Raw genomic sequence first — 13,654 nt, 5'->3', positions numbered from 1 at the left:
AATTAAAACCTCTTTATAGTCAAAAGTTACTACTATTCTGACTTCTGTCACCATAGATTAACTTTGTATTTACTTGAGCTTCATAAGAATGGAATCACTGCTTTGACTCATTTTTTGCTCAACAGGACACTTTCAAAATTCATCCATATTGTTGCATCAGTGATTTGTTCTTTCTTATTGCTGTGTGTTATTTCATTCTATTGAAATTTGTTTATCCATTCTCTTGTTGAAAAGTTGGGTTTTTTCAGTTCGGAGCTGTGAGGAATGGAGCCGTTATGAGCATAGTGTTTGTGAGTCTTTTGGAGACATATGCACTCATTTCCAAGTCCCACCCTACAGATGGTGATTCAGTAGTTCTTGAGCCCTTCTTCCAAGCCCCGCACTCCCCACACCCCCTTCCTCCTGTGATACCGGTTACTGGTCAGGTTTGGGAAATTTCACCCACGATGGCAGGTGCCAAACGTAGAATATAATTTAGGGAACCAAATTATGATCTTGAAAATGAAAGGTCTACATAAAATTTGATTCTGCAAGCTGAAAAATCAGCTTTATTTTATTTTAATGACCACCACTGGATGGCCGCTTGGCCAGTTGTCCTCGGTGGAATTCAACTTGCCCTTTGCCCTGTATTGCAGAGCCCTAATCTGGGTTCTGAGGGCTCAGTCTCTGTAATGAGGAAGGGAGGCTTGTTCTACCTCCTGTTGGAAATGGGAGTGCCTTGGGTGTTTGACTTCTTTCCCATGTGTCGACTGAAAAAATGCGCAACCTAAAAATGAGAGTTATGTTTTATTCAGCAGATGTTTCTGAGGACTTAAGCCTCGGATGCTGCCTCTCAGATCGCTCTAAGAGACTGCCCTGAAGAGGCAGGAGAGGAGCCAGGATACATAGGAGTTTTGTAGCAAAGGCCAGGTAGTCGGGAATATTAAAAGATTATTGTTAATTAAAGAAAGTCAGATATCTCAAGTTAAGGAATTTGGTGCTTTTCCATGTATGGAAAGATGCAAAATCTGGGATCATTGAAATCATTCCTTTGATATGCACCTAGCTGTCTAGGGCCAGTATCCCGTGCTTTCCTGTCCTGAGTTCCCTCAAGGTGCACTGCTGGGGGTGGAGGCAGAGGCTGGGCTGCCTGCTTGTCTCCATCCTGAGTTCCCTCCGGCTCACCGTCAGGGGCGGTGGTAGTGGCTGATGATCTGATGGCTGCAGCATCCTTTGTGCCTGATATGGCAGGCAGTATATTTCATTTACACAAGCAAAACTCAGATGACCCTTGTGACACCCTTGACTGAGGGAGCTACAAACTCAGGCAGCTTTTGTCCCCCTTGGGGCTGCTAACAGCTCCGGGTAGTATTTGTTTTCTTAAGAAGTGGCCTCCCAGGATACGAGTCCGCAAGGCTCCTGTTTCCCCTGACGCAAGGGTAAAACTTAAGACTTGATCTTTCTTTTCTAACGCTGTGACTCTACCATCACTAAGACTTGTGCCAGGCCAGGGTCAGCCAGTGCTCAACAAAGTGTGGGGCTACCAAATCCTATAGCCTCCAGATAAGCCCCGGAATTCAGCCAGCACCGTGCCTGGTGGTACTTTCCACTTGCTCTCACCTTTGTTAAAACGCCAGCTCCTTAAACAGCTTCTGTTTTGCTTTCTCTGCTCAAAGAATGGCTTTGTGTACCTCAGACTGTATTTCATTTTCACCTGCATTTTTTAGGTTGTGGAAAACAATTCTTCTGCCTCAATTAAGAAAATAAACTGAGATTTCTGAGTTTTTCTGATTTTCTTTTATCTACTCAGTCTTCTGAGAGATTACAAGTCCTTTCCTTTTGATGAAACACTTAAGTTTCCCTTAAGTTCTTTTTTCTTCCAACTATGATTTTCAGATAAATTACTGCATTCATTTTTCTCCTGTCCAGATGGTCACATTCAAAAGTGCAATGCCCTTCCTCTGGGAGATAAAATAGAAGGTTTTCTTAAGTGAAGTGGTTTTATGAAGTGGTCCTTTTCAATCAGTTGAATCAGTAGCCACACCTTGAGGCCTGACTTAGGTAAAACTGCGAAGTTGCTGGTATCCACTGCTTTTTGAGTCAGTGTCTATTTTTTTTTTTTGTCTGTTTTGTTTTGTTTTGTTTTAATTGAAGTATAGTTAGTTTACAAGGTAGTGTTAGTTTCTGGTGTACAGCATAGTGATTCAGTTATACATACATTTATTCCTTTTCATATTCTTTTTCGTTATAGGCTACTGCAAGATACTGAATATAGTTCCCTGTGCTATAGAGTAGGGCCTTGTTGTTTATCTATTCTGTACATAGTAATTTGTATCTGCTAGTCTAAACTCCCAATTTACCCTCCCCCAACTCCTTTCCCTCTGGTAACCATAATTTTTTTCTGTGTCTGTGAGTCTGCCTCTGTTTTGTAAATTAGTTCATTTGTCTCATTTTTTTAGATTCCACATATAAGTGATATCATATGGTATTTGTCTTTCTCTGTCTGACTTCACTTAGTATGATAATCTCCAGGTCCATCAATGTTGCTGCAAATGGCATTATTTTATTCTTTTTATGGCTGAGTAGTATTCCATTGCATAAATACACCACATCTTCTTTATCCAGTCATCTGTCGATGGACATTTAGGTTGCCTCCATGTCTTGGCTGTAGTAAATGGTGCTGCTATGAACATTGGAGTGTTGACACATGCTTCTTGAATGATGACAATCAGTTTTCTTGGATTTCCTGGACTTTGTTTCTCTCAAACTCTCCAATCTGGCTCCAAAATCTATGTACAGAGAATGGATAGATCAATCTGCAGTTCCTCCCTCAAATCAGTGTGTATTTTTCCTCTGTTTCCTTCATGAGAAGGTAATTCATGCCCACAAAAGGATCCAACACTTATTAACATTAAGCTGCAAATATCTGTGAACTTTCACATATGGGCTTCATGGAGCAGTTTGCATTTTACCAGCCATCACACCAGAAGATCAGGAGTAGAATGTTGGTTATCAGACAACAGGAGTGTTCCTAGGGCAACGGGAGCTCTCTCCCCTAATGTGCATAGCTGTTGGAGCTGTGAGACCTTCTGCAGTACACTTGCTTAGTGAGGACTCTCCAAGACATTCCAGATGTTCTGGATGTCAATGACTCTGAGGCAAATATTCTATGAGCACCCTTTGGGGAAAGAATCTATCTTGAGAGTCAGTGGTTTTCCTTGATGTTCACTGTTTATCTCTTGCCAATGACTGGCAAATGCACTGTTTTTCCAAACTTGGAAGATAAACCCAGTCCTGAGTCTCTAATGGACGCCAGTACAGATAAATGAGAAATAAGAGTGAAGCTCTTGCCAGACCTGGGTTTCAGCCCCCACTCCTTAGTTGGGGAGCTGACAGTTGTAATGGATGGTGAGAGACGGGGTTATATCTGAAGAGCCAATTCTGGTTTCGTTTTGTGCTTCTTTGCTCACCTTAATGCTGTGCTGCCAGAAACAAGCTGCCTCCTATCTCTCCCACATGGGGGTTACATTCTGTTTGCCATTTCTACAGAATCCATCCCTTCAAGGAGTTTTATACCCCTCATTTTACATCTCAGGCCAGTGCTACAGAAAAGTCATCATGTCCCTAATTTGTGGATGGGGAATCCAAGATATCCTATTTTAGGGTCTGTTATGTTTCTCTTAACTATGTGTTTCTTCTCAAATTACATATAATTTTTTTATTATTATTGCTATTAGTGGTTAACATCGTATAGTCCTTTAACCTTCTCAGATCACTTCTATGTTGATTATCTGTTCATCCCTCCAGGTGTGGAAATGAGTTTGTATAAGGATCATAACATTCGAAGAGGCTATCTGGGTGTTGAAGAAAATAAAACAAGGAAAAGAGAGAAAAAGGGGCTGATTGTTTCGAGAGGCAGATGAGGATAACAAAATGAATGGTGAGTTGGGCTAAATATTAAGAAAAAGAGCTATTGTTGGTTGAGTGGTTTCTGTGCGCTGGGCACCATGTGAAGCCTCGGGTAGAAGTTTTCCATTCATCTTAGCCACAGCCTGTGATTAAGACCCTATATCATCACCCCTGTTGTACAGAGGGGAATTTAGGCTTAGAGAAGTTAAAGAAATCGCTCAAGGTTACACGGTTAGTAAGCGCTGGAGCCAGGATTGAAAGCTCAAGTTCTTAACTATCATGCTCTACTGTTGCTCATTATTTGAATCCTGTGATGAAGTCTACTCGGTCAGGCTCTAGGTTTACCAAGCACAGACGTGGCTAGCTAAATTGATGACTGTAACTTCCTTGGGACACATATTTGTTATTATAAGTTAATAAATTATTTTTCTAACTTAATTTAAAAAATGACAGCTAACCTTTACTGAGTGCTTACCATGTGCCAGGCTTTGTTCTGAGCACTTTGTATGTATTAACTCATTTAATTATCACAGCCATCTTTGAGGATGTTACTATTAACGTCTCCATTTTGCGCACAAGGAAATATAGCCCAGAGAGGTTCAGGACTTGGTCGAAGTTTGCACTGTCAGCAAGTGGTGGAGTTGGAGATTGACTCTAGGTATTCTGGCCTCAGTATGTAAGCTCATAGTTACTCTTCTGTACTAGCTCCAAGTGAGTGGGTCTTATAAGCCTGGTCATGTAAGTCCTTTCTAGGAAACAATTTACTCACGATGTGATGGCACATTTGGTGTCTGAGACTGCAAGTCCAGGAGACAAACCTTGGACCTGGATATATTCATTAAGCTAAAGAATGTCACTCTGTGAGGCTTCTTAGGAGACAGCCTGCTGGTTTCCCTGGAGATAACCTTGAACCCACAATTGGCCGTATTTTAAAACACTCCACACACACTCTATGGGATATAATGAATGCAAATGATGTACTGCAGACATGGCGCCACAGGGGCCCAGAAGGAGGTCAATGGCTGGAAAGGTAGAGCAGCTTCATTTAGGTCAGAGAATCAGGGTCTTCCTGGAGAGACTATGTAGACCTGTTAGAACAGCCTTCTCCTAATTTTATGGTGTCCTTTTACCTCCATGACTGCACATTTGCAGTCTTTTTTTTTTTTTCCCTCTTATGCTGGCACCTCTAGGTCTTTGTACTCTCTAAATGCTGGTGTTTTTCTATCCAGGGTTCTGGTCTCAGCCGTCTCCCCCCACTTCCCACTCACACTCTCAGCGTGACAGCCTTGAGAACCATCCCTCACCTACCATCCATGTGTCCATGACTGCTATGGCTGTATCTGCCATCCGGACTGTTCTCCTAAAGCATGGCAGCGTCAGACCGGGGATCAGGAAAACTGGTCCCAAAGCACCGCAGGGATCTTTGTCCTTTTCAGGGAAGGAGACTGCAGCCCCAAGTTTGCCTGAGCACTATAAAATAAATGGCCGTGTTTACTGGTGGTTGTGGTAGGGGGTGGAAGATGAGAAAATAGAGATAAATCAGTTTGAATCCATTTCCAACCCTGGAAGGACAACAGCCTATTCCTGCCCTGCTGTTTGCAAAGGAGACACGTGGATTGTGCTCAAGTGGGACATATCTGAGAGCTCTCATCAACACGTCTCACCGACTCTGCCCTCTCCTGAAAAGGGGTCACTGTGACACAGGGCACCCAATTAGCAAAGTGTTGACTCTAGAAATTCTTCAATACACATTTAATGTTCTTTCCCATGGCATTTTCCAAAATGAACATTGCTTGAAGTATCACACATGCACACACACACACATGCACCTGTATACACACACAGATATATGTGTTATATAGATTAGCTTGATAAATTTTTACCAAATAAACATACCATATTACTATCACTCAGGTTAAAAAAAAAATTATTATCACCCTGTAAACTTCCCTCTTGGTCTCTCCCAGTCATTACCTTTTCCCAAAAGGTAACCTATTCTTCCTTTTATGAGATTTATATCAATGGAGTCATACAGTTAGTATTCTTTTATGCCTGGATTCTGTCTTTCAACATTGTTTTTAAGATTTGTCTGTTGTTTTGAATAGCTGTAGTTTATTTTTATTCTGAATATAACACAATTTCTTTATCCCGTTTGCTGTTGGGGGACATTTGTACTGTTTTCAGTTTCTGGCTATTTCAAATAATGAGTCATAAACTTTCTTGCAAGAGTCAGATACTCATAAGCAGGTATTTCTGTGAGCTGTGTAACTTGAAGTAGAAATGCTGGGTCAAAGGATGTGCATGACTTCAGATTTAGTGGATGATGATAAACTGTTTTCCAAAGTGGTTGCACAGTTTACATCTATACCAGCGGTGTTGGAGAGTTTTCATTATTCTCCATCCCCACCAATACTTGGTAGTCTGTTTTGGAACCCCCCACCAAAAATACCCAGTATAGTGGTGTGTAATGACATTCCATTGTGGCTTTTTAAGTGGGTTTTCCTAATTACTAATGATGCTGAATAGTATTTCATAAGTTTATCAGTTATTTGGATGCCTCTTTTACAAGTCTCTTGTCCATTCTTTAAACTGGTTGCTGTTTTTTTTTAAAAGTTGATTTACAGTTGTTCTTTGTATATTTGAAATATAAGGCCTTTGTCTAATACGTGGGTTGCAAACATCCTTTATTTTCCACTCACCTTAAGTTGTCTTTTGATAAACAGAATAATACAGTCCTCATGCTTTTCCCTCTTTGCTTATTGCGTTCTGTTTAGGAAAGACTGTGAGGATATTTTCTTACGCTGTATTCTAGGAGCTTTATTGTTTCACTTTCCACATTTGATTCTAATCTATCTGGATTTGATACGTTTGTGTGTGTGTGTGTGTGTGTGTGTGTGAGATAGAATTTAAGATTCATTTTTTAAAATCTGGGTGTCTCATTTACTGAAAAACCATTTACTGTAAAGAATGGTTTACCATCCTTTCCTACCACCCTGCCAGTGTTGCTGTTCTTCAAGATTGCTGTGGCTATTTTAGGCTCCTTGAATTTTCTTATCGATTTTAGAACCACTTCATCATTTTCCATGAAAAATTTTCAGGAAAAACTTTGACTGAGATTGCATAAAATCTATAGATCAACAGGAAAACCGACATTTTTGCAGCTTTGAGTCTTCCATTATTAATTAGGAAATTTCTCTCTATATGTAAGTGTTCTTTATTTTCTCTCAGTAATATTTTCTTGCTTTCTATATTGAGTTTTTTTAAATTGAAGTATAGTCAATTTATAATGTTTTATTAATTTCTGGTGTACAGCATAGTGATTCATTTGTACATATATACGCATTCCTTTTCAAATTCTTTTTCATTATAGGCCATTACAAAGTATTGAATATGGTTCCCTGTGCTATACAGTAGGAGCTTGCTGTTTATCTATATCAAGTCTCAAACATCTCTCATTAGATTTATTTCTTGGTATTCACTTTTTAAATAAAAATATTTAAAAATAATGTCATGTTAAAAAAGTTTTATTTTCAAAATGTTTTGGCTGGAATATAAAAGTACAATTTGTTTTTGGACCTATCTCAGTGACTTTGATAAGTTCTCTTATTAATTCTAATAGATCATATATATTCTTTCAGATTTCTGTATAATTATGTTATGTGTGAATAGTGACAAGCTTTTTTATTCCTCCTTTCCATTTTTTTTATCCTGTTTGTTTCTTTTTCTTGTCTTTTCCCCCTTGGCTAGTTCAAGGTTGAATCAAAGTGGAAATGGCTGGCATTCTTGTTACCCTCCAGATCTCAGGGATAAAACGTTCAATATTCCATTTTGTGATTGTTTTTGGTAGGTTTTAAAAATACACCCTTCACTATATCAAGGAAATTCCTTTATATTCCTAATTTTGCTGAACTTTTAAAAGTTATAAATGCACGTTGACTCTTACCAGATGTTTTTTGAGCATTACCTGAGATGAAGATAGGAGTTTTTTCCTTTCTTCTATGTATGTGGTAAAATTCACAGGTTAAGTGAATGAATTTTCAAGTGTTAAACTGACCTTAAATTTTTGAAATAAATTTGGTTGTGATGAACTGCCCTTTTCATATTTGCTGAATTCCATTTGTTTAGAATTTTTGCATCTATATTTATAAAGGATATTTACATTTTTTTTCTTTGAATATCTTTGATGGGTTTTAGTATCAAGGTTATGCAGGTCGTGTAAAAGGAATTGTGAGGTGTTCCTTCTTTTTCTATTCTCCAGAAGAACTTATGTAATGTTGTCATTATTTCTTCCTTGAGTATCTAGTAGAATTCACCCGTGAAAGGCTCTGAGCTTTATTTGTGGGAAAGTTTTAAAATATGGACTCTTTCTCATAGATTTTACTTTTCTGGTGAAATTCTCCACGTCTCATGAACATATTAAACAATTATTTCAATAGCTAATAACTCCAATATCTGGATTGCTAGTGGGTCTGTTTCTATTGTATTTTCACATATTTTATGCCTATTTGCTCCTTTCTCTTAGCATGCCTGTTAAGTTTTAATTTAATGCCAGCCTTTGTGTATCACAATTTACGGGTAATCTGAATGATATGTTATTCCTTGCTGTAGGAAGTCACTGAGAGGATGTGACCACTGGTTGACCCATGAGCTGGAACCAGGCAATTGGAAACTCCCCATCCCCTCCTGTCCTTGGAATAAACATTCAGCCCGTGGTTCCCACAGCTAGAGCCATTTTCAAGGATGCAGCCTTGAGAGAGTAGTGTGTTGTTGAGACCACCTGGATGGTGTATGTGACGGAACCCCGTTCAGGCTTCTGTATAAACGTCTACTATTCTGGTGGGTGGTGTGGAGATCTGCTCATATTGCAGCGCGCAAGACAAGTCTCATAAGTTCCTTTAATTGTTAAACCTGCCACCTACACATCTGAAATGCCCTTCCTCTTTTTTTGGTCTCTCCGTGTCCTCTGGGTAAGAGGGCCAATTTTGTATTTCGTCCAGGGATCTCCTGAGGTTGTGAACCAACACTCCCCCAGGAAGACGAGGTTTTCTTTCGGCCAGCACTTAGACTCTGTTCGAGCAGGGGCACATCTCCTTCATGAAGTTAGTGATGAACACAATGTAAGGCTGAATTTCAATCCTCGTGGCAAGTGCTTATTTATCTCAGCTACAGGACGGCATTTCAGGGATTTCACCTGGAAATCTGGGGTGTTAACTAGGGCCGTTCATCCTTGAGGGTCCTGAACTCCGAATTCTGTCTGCAGGAGGCGTGCTTGCATTTTCAGTTTAGATGCACTTTTCTTCTTTGCTTCTTGGCTTGTTGTCCTGCACAACTTAGAACCTGATAAATGCCCCTCGGGAAGAGCCAGTGCAGCTTGTGGGGGTCTTTCTTTTGTAGTTTCCTTTTCTCTAGTACCTTGGCTTCTGAAACCCTGGTTGAAAGATTTAAATTGTTCTCTTCTGCTCAGGGACATACCTACACTGAAAGCTGGAAAATGCCGCCAGGAAAAAGCAGTGGAGAATGGCAGAATGTGTACCTTCTCCCAGGATTTGCTACAAATAAGCCAGTTGTAGCTGGAAGTAATTGCACCTCCTTCCTCTAGTATTTTGTCATTTCTCTGAGTTCACACATAACAATTTTGTTTAAAAGATTATTTTTATCTTAGACTATGAACCTCTGGAAGGCAGGTGACTGCTCATTTCACTTTTTAAAAAAGTAGCTTTATTGAGATAAAGTGTACTCTCTATAAACACACCTATTGTAAGCATACAGTTCAGTGATTTTTACTGAATTTATAAACTTGGTCACCATCACCACAGTCACGTTTTAGCACAGTCCCCTAGTACCTGTTTGCAGTGAATCCTGGCTGCCATCCTGGTCCTAGGAGCCATTGATCTGCTTACTAGCTCTATAAATTTACCTTTTGTAGGTATTTAACATAAATAGAATCATTCTCTATGTGGCCTTTTCCATCTGTTGTCTTTGCCTAAGTATAATGTTTTTGAAGTTCATCTATGTAGTAGCAGACATTAGTTTTTATCTTTTTATTGCTGAGTAATATTCCATTGTCTGGATACATTACATCATGTTTATCCACTCACCGGTTGATTTGGATTGTTTTAGTTTTTGGCTGTTATGAATGATGCTGCTGTGAACATTCACATCCATGTCTTTGTGTGAACATGTTTTTCATTCTCTTTGAGTAAATTCCTAGGAAGGAATTGCTGAGCTATATGAAAGGTGATGCTTAACTTTAAAAAAAAAAAAAAATATATATATATATATATATATTTATTCATTTTGCTTGTGGGTTTTATTTTTTTGAGGGGGGAGGCAATTAGGTTTATTTATCTATTTAGTTATTTTAATGGAGATACTGGAGATTGAACCCAGGACCTTGTACATGCTAAGCATGTGCTCTACCACTGAGCTATACCCTCCTCACTATGTGTGCTTAACTAAAAAAAAAATACTACCAAGTTATTTCACAAAGTGGCGACACCATCTTACATTCCATCACCAATGTGTGAAGGGTTCAGTTTCCCCACAGTCTCAGTTGCATCTGTTATGGTCAGGCTTTTTGATTAATGCCATCCTAGTGGGTGTGAAGTAGTATCTCATTGTGATTTCAATTTAAACTTCCCTAAGGACTAAGGATGCTAACCCCCTTTTCATGTGCTTATTGGCCATTTGTATATACTCTTTGGTGAAATGTCTATCCAAATCTTCTGTCAATTTTTAAATTGGATTGTTTATTTTATTAATCAATTATAAGACTTCTTTATATTTGGGATAGAAGTCCTTTATTAGATATATAATTTACAAATATTTTCTTCCAGAATTTGACCTGTCTTCCCATTTTCTTAATGGTGTCCTCCGAAGTGCAGAGATTTTTAATATTGATGAAGTCTAGTATATTGATTTGTTTTCATTATGGATAGTGTTTTTGGTACTATATCTAAAAGTCTTTGCCTAATTCAATGCCATGAACATTTTCTCCCATATTTTATTCTGGTTTTATAGGCTTAGTTCTTACATTCAGGTTTATGATCCATTTCCAATTAATTTTTGTATGTGTGTAGGGTAAGGGTCTAAGTTCATTTTATGTATTTTTTTTGCTTGTGCATATCCAATAATCTCACCATCATTTGCTGAGAAGACCATCCTTTCCACGTTGTATTGTGTTGGAATCTTTGTCAAAATAAATGAGTTTATTTCTAGAATCTTTTCTTATTAATCTATATGCCTCTCTTTATGTCAATACCACAGTCTTAATTACTAAGGCTTTAAGGTATGTTGTGAAATTAGCTAGGGTAGATCATCTAACTTTGTTCTTCTTTTTGTTTTGGCTATTCTAGTTCCTTTACTTCCGTTTAATCTTGGGATCATCTTGTAAATTTTTACAAAAAAATCCTGCTGGGATTTTGATGAGGATTGAATTGACTTTATATATCAATTTGACAATATTGAGTCTTATATCCATGCACATAGGAAGTCTTTCCATATATTTAAATCTTTACTTTCTTTTAGCAACTATAGTTTGTTTTTTTTTGAGGGGGAGGGAGGCTTAAGTATAGTTTTCATTGTGTAAGTTTTATACTTTTTTTTGAAAAGTAATTCCTAAATACTGTATTTTTTTTTGATGTCACTGTGAATAGAATTTTCTTAATTTCATATTCAGACTGTTTGATGATTGACTATAGAAATACAATTGGTTTTTATATATTATATTTGCATCCTGTGACCTGATTAGTTCTAGTAGAGCTTTTGTGGATTCTTTAGGATTTTCTTCATGTATGGTCATGTCATCTGCAAATAAAGACAGTTTTCTTCATGTATGGTCATGTCATCTGCAAATAAAGACAGTTTTACTTCTTCCTTTTTAATCTGGATGCCTTTAATTTATTTTAATTCTTGTTTTTTTTGGAAGTGACTAAAATTTGCAGCACATAGTTTAATGGAAGTGGAGAGAGTAGACAGCCTTTTTTTTTTAAATCAGTCTTAGGGAGAAGTAGTTAAGCCTTTCATTTTTAAATATGCTGTCAGCTGTGGGTTGTTTTGTAGATGTTCTCTGTCAGGTTAGAAGTTCCCTTCAATTCCTAGTTTGTTGAGAGGTAGTATTTTTTTTGTTTAAAACTAAGAATGGTGTTGGATTGTTCACTGTTTAATCTGTATCTGTAGCAATAATCATGTGGATTTGTCCTTTATTCTATTGATACGGTGTCAGCTGAGGGAGGCTGGAGACAGATTCAAGAAGGTGAGCTGCCCAACTAGAAAAATGCACAAGGAGCTGACATAATGTGCGAGGACCTGACATGAAGCAAAACAGCACTTTATTGCAGTACAAGCGGGGTGGTGCGTGTACTCAGGTGCACGCACTTGTCCTTTTATTATGCTAGTGGTGCATGTGTATTGTTCATAATGCTAACTCATGCTACTAGCACATGTGTATATTTACTTCTTACACCACACACACAAGGTATTGTGAACTTTGGCCTGCGTCCCATGCCCTACTCACTTAAGACTGCCGACATACCGACATACTGTGTATTACACTATGATTTGCAAATATGTTAAATCAACTTTGCATTCCTGGGATAAATCCCACTTGTTCATGGTATATAATTTTTTTTTAATATGTTACTGGATTCAATTTGTTAATATTTTATTAAGGATTTCTGCATCTTTGTTCATGAAGAATTTTTTTGTAGTATCTTTTACTAGGTTTGTTCTCAGGGTAACACTTTCATATAGAATGAGATGAGTAGCACTCCCTCCGTCTCTATTTTCTGAAAAAAAAAAATTGTAAAGGACTGCTATTTTTTCTTTTCAAAAAATTCGGTAGAATTGAATAGCAAAGCCATTATTAGGGCCTGGGCTTATTTTTGTGAGAAGATTTTAAATTATACATTTATTTTCTTATTATAAGTCAATTCAGATTTTCTGTTTCTTATTGAGTCAGTTTTGGTCATTTGTGTCTTTCTAGGAATTTGTATGATTCTTCTAAGTTTTCTTAAGTTTTGTGGCATTAGGTTAGTTATAACATTTTTGTCGTAGTGTTTTTAATTTTTGCAATGTCCATAGCAATGCTCCTTCTTTCATTCCTGATTTTGGTAGTTTGTATCTCTCTTTTCTCCTTGGTCAGTTTATTAGTCGCCTGTGGCTCCTGTAACAAAATATTACAAACTGGATGCTATTTTATATTCATTACATATTAAAACAATAATTTGAGTATGCAAAATATATTATTGAAATTAATTCCACTTTTTAAATGTGGAGTCTAGAAAATTTAACATGCTATCTGTGGCTCATACTATATTTCTATCAGAAAGTTTTGCATTAGACGGTCTGCTTCTTTCTTGAGAGTCTCAAATGAGTCTCATAAAAGGAGTCTGGTCCTCTGGATAAGAGCCACTGTAGGTGGTTTAATTATCTGACTCTGGATCAAGCCAGAGGATCAGACATCCACATAAAAGGACCAAATTATCTTGTCCAGTGGAATTACTTCCCTGTGGGAAATTGTGGCATGTCATAGTAATATTGTTGAAAATTTGTCCATTTACTCATATATTCAGTAAATTTGCCAGATACTGTTATAGGCCCTGGGATACGCAGAGAAAAACTCAGATCCCATGGAACTTATATTCTAGTTGGTGATGGGCCTGGAGTTAAAGGCGATAAACAAAGTGAATACGTTGTATGGTATGTATATTAGAAGATAGTAAAAGCTATGCAGAAAAATAACCAGAGAATGGGGGCGGGGGAGGGC

The 13,654-nt window shown here is 37.9% G+C and overlaps 1 long non-coding RNA gene across 2 annotated transcripts in view; it reads left to right on the top strand.

The window, feature by feature from the left end:
- Window positions 1-13,654, top strand: part of LOC123615925 (uncharacterized) — a 67,060-nt gene that overhangs the window by 31,400 nt on the left and 22,006 nt on the right. For both annotated transcript variants that reach the window (XR_012499098.1, XR_006723734.2), the window contains exon 2: window positions 3,787-3,919. This is a non-coding gene — a long non-coding RNA (uncharacterized LOC123615925). The remainder of the gene's footprint in view (window positions 1-3,786; window positions 3,920-13,654) is intronic.

The sequence above is a fragment of the Camelus bactrianus genome, chromosome 15 (genome assembly GCF_048773025.1).
Source record: "Camelus bactrianus isolate YW-2024 breed Bactrian camel chromosome 15, ASM4877302v1, whole genome shotgun sequence".
Lineage (NCBI taxonomy): Eukaryota > Metazoa > Chordata > Mammalia > Artiodactyla > Camelidae > Camelus > Camelus bactrianus.
The sequence above is the reverse complement of the archived record's forward strand: the minus strand, read 5'-3'. Positions and strand labels throughout refer to the sequence as shown.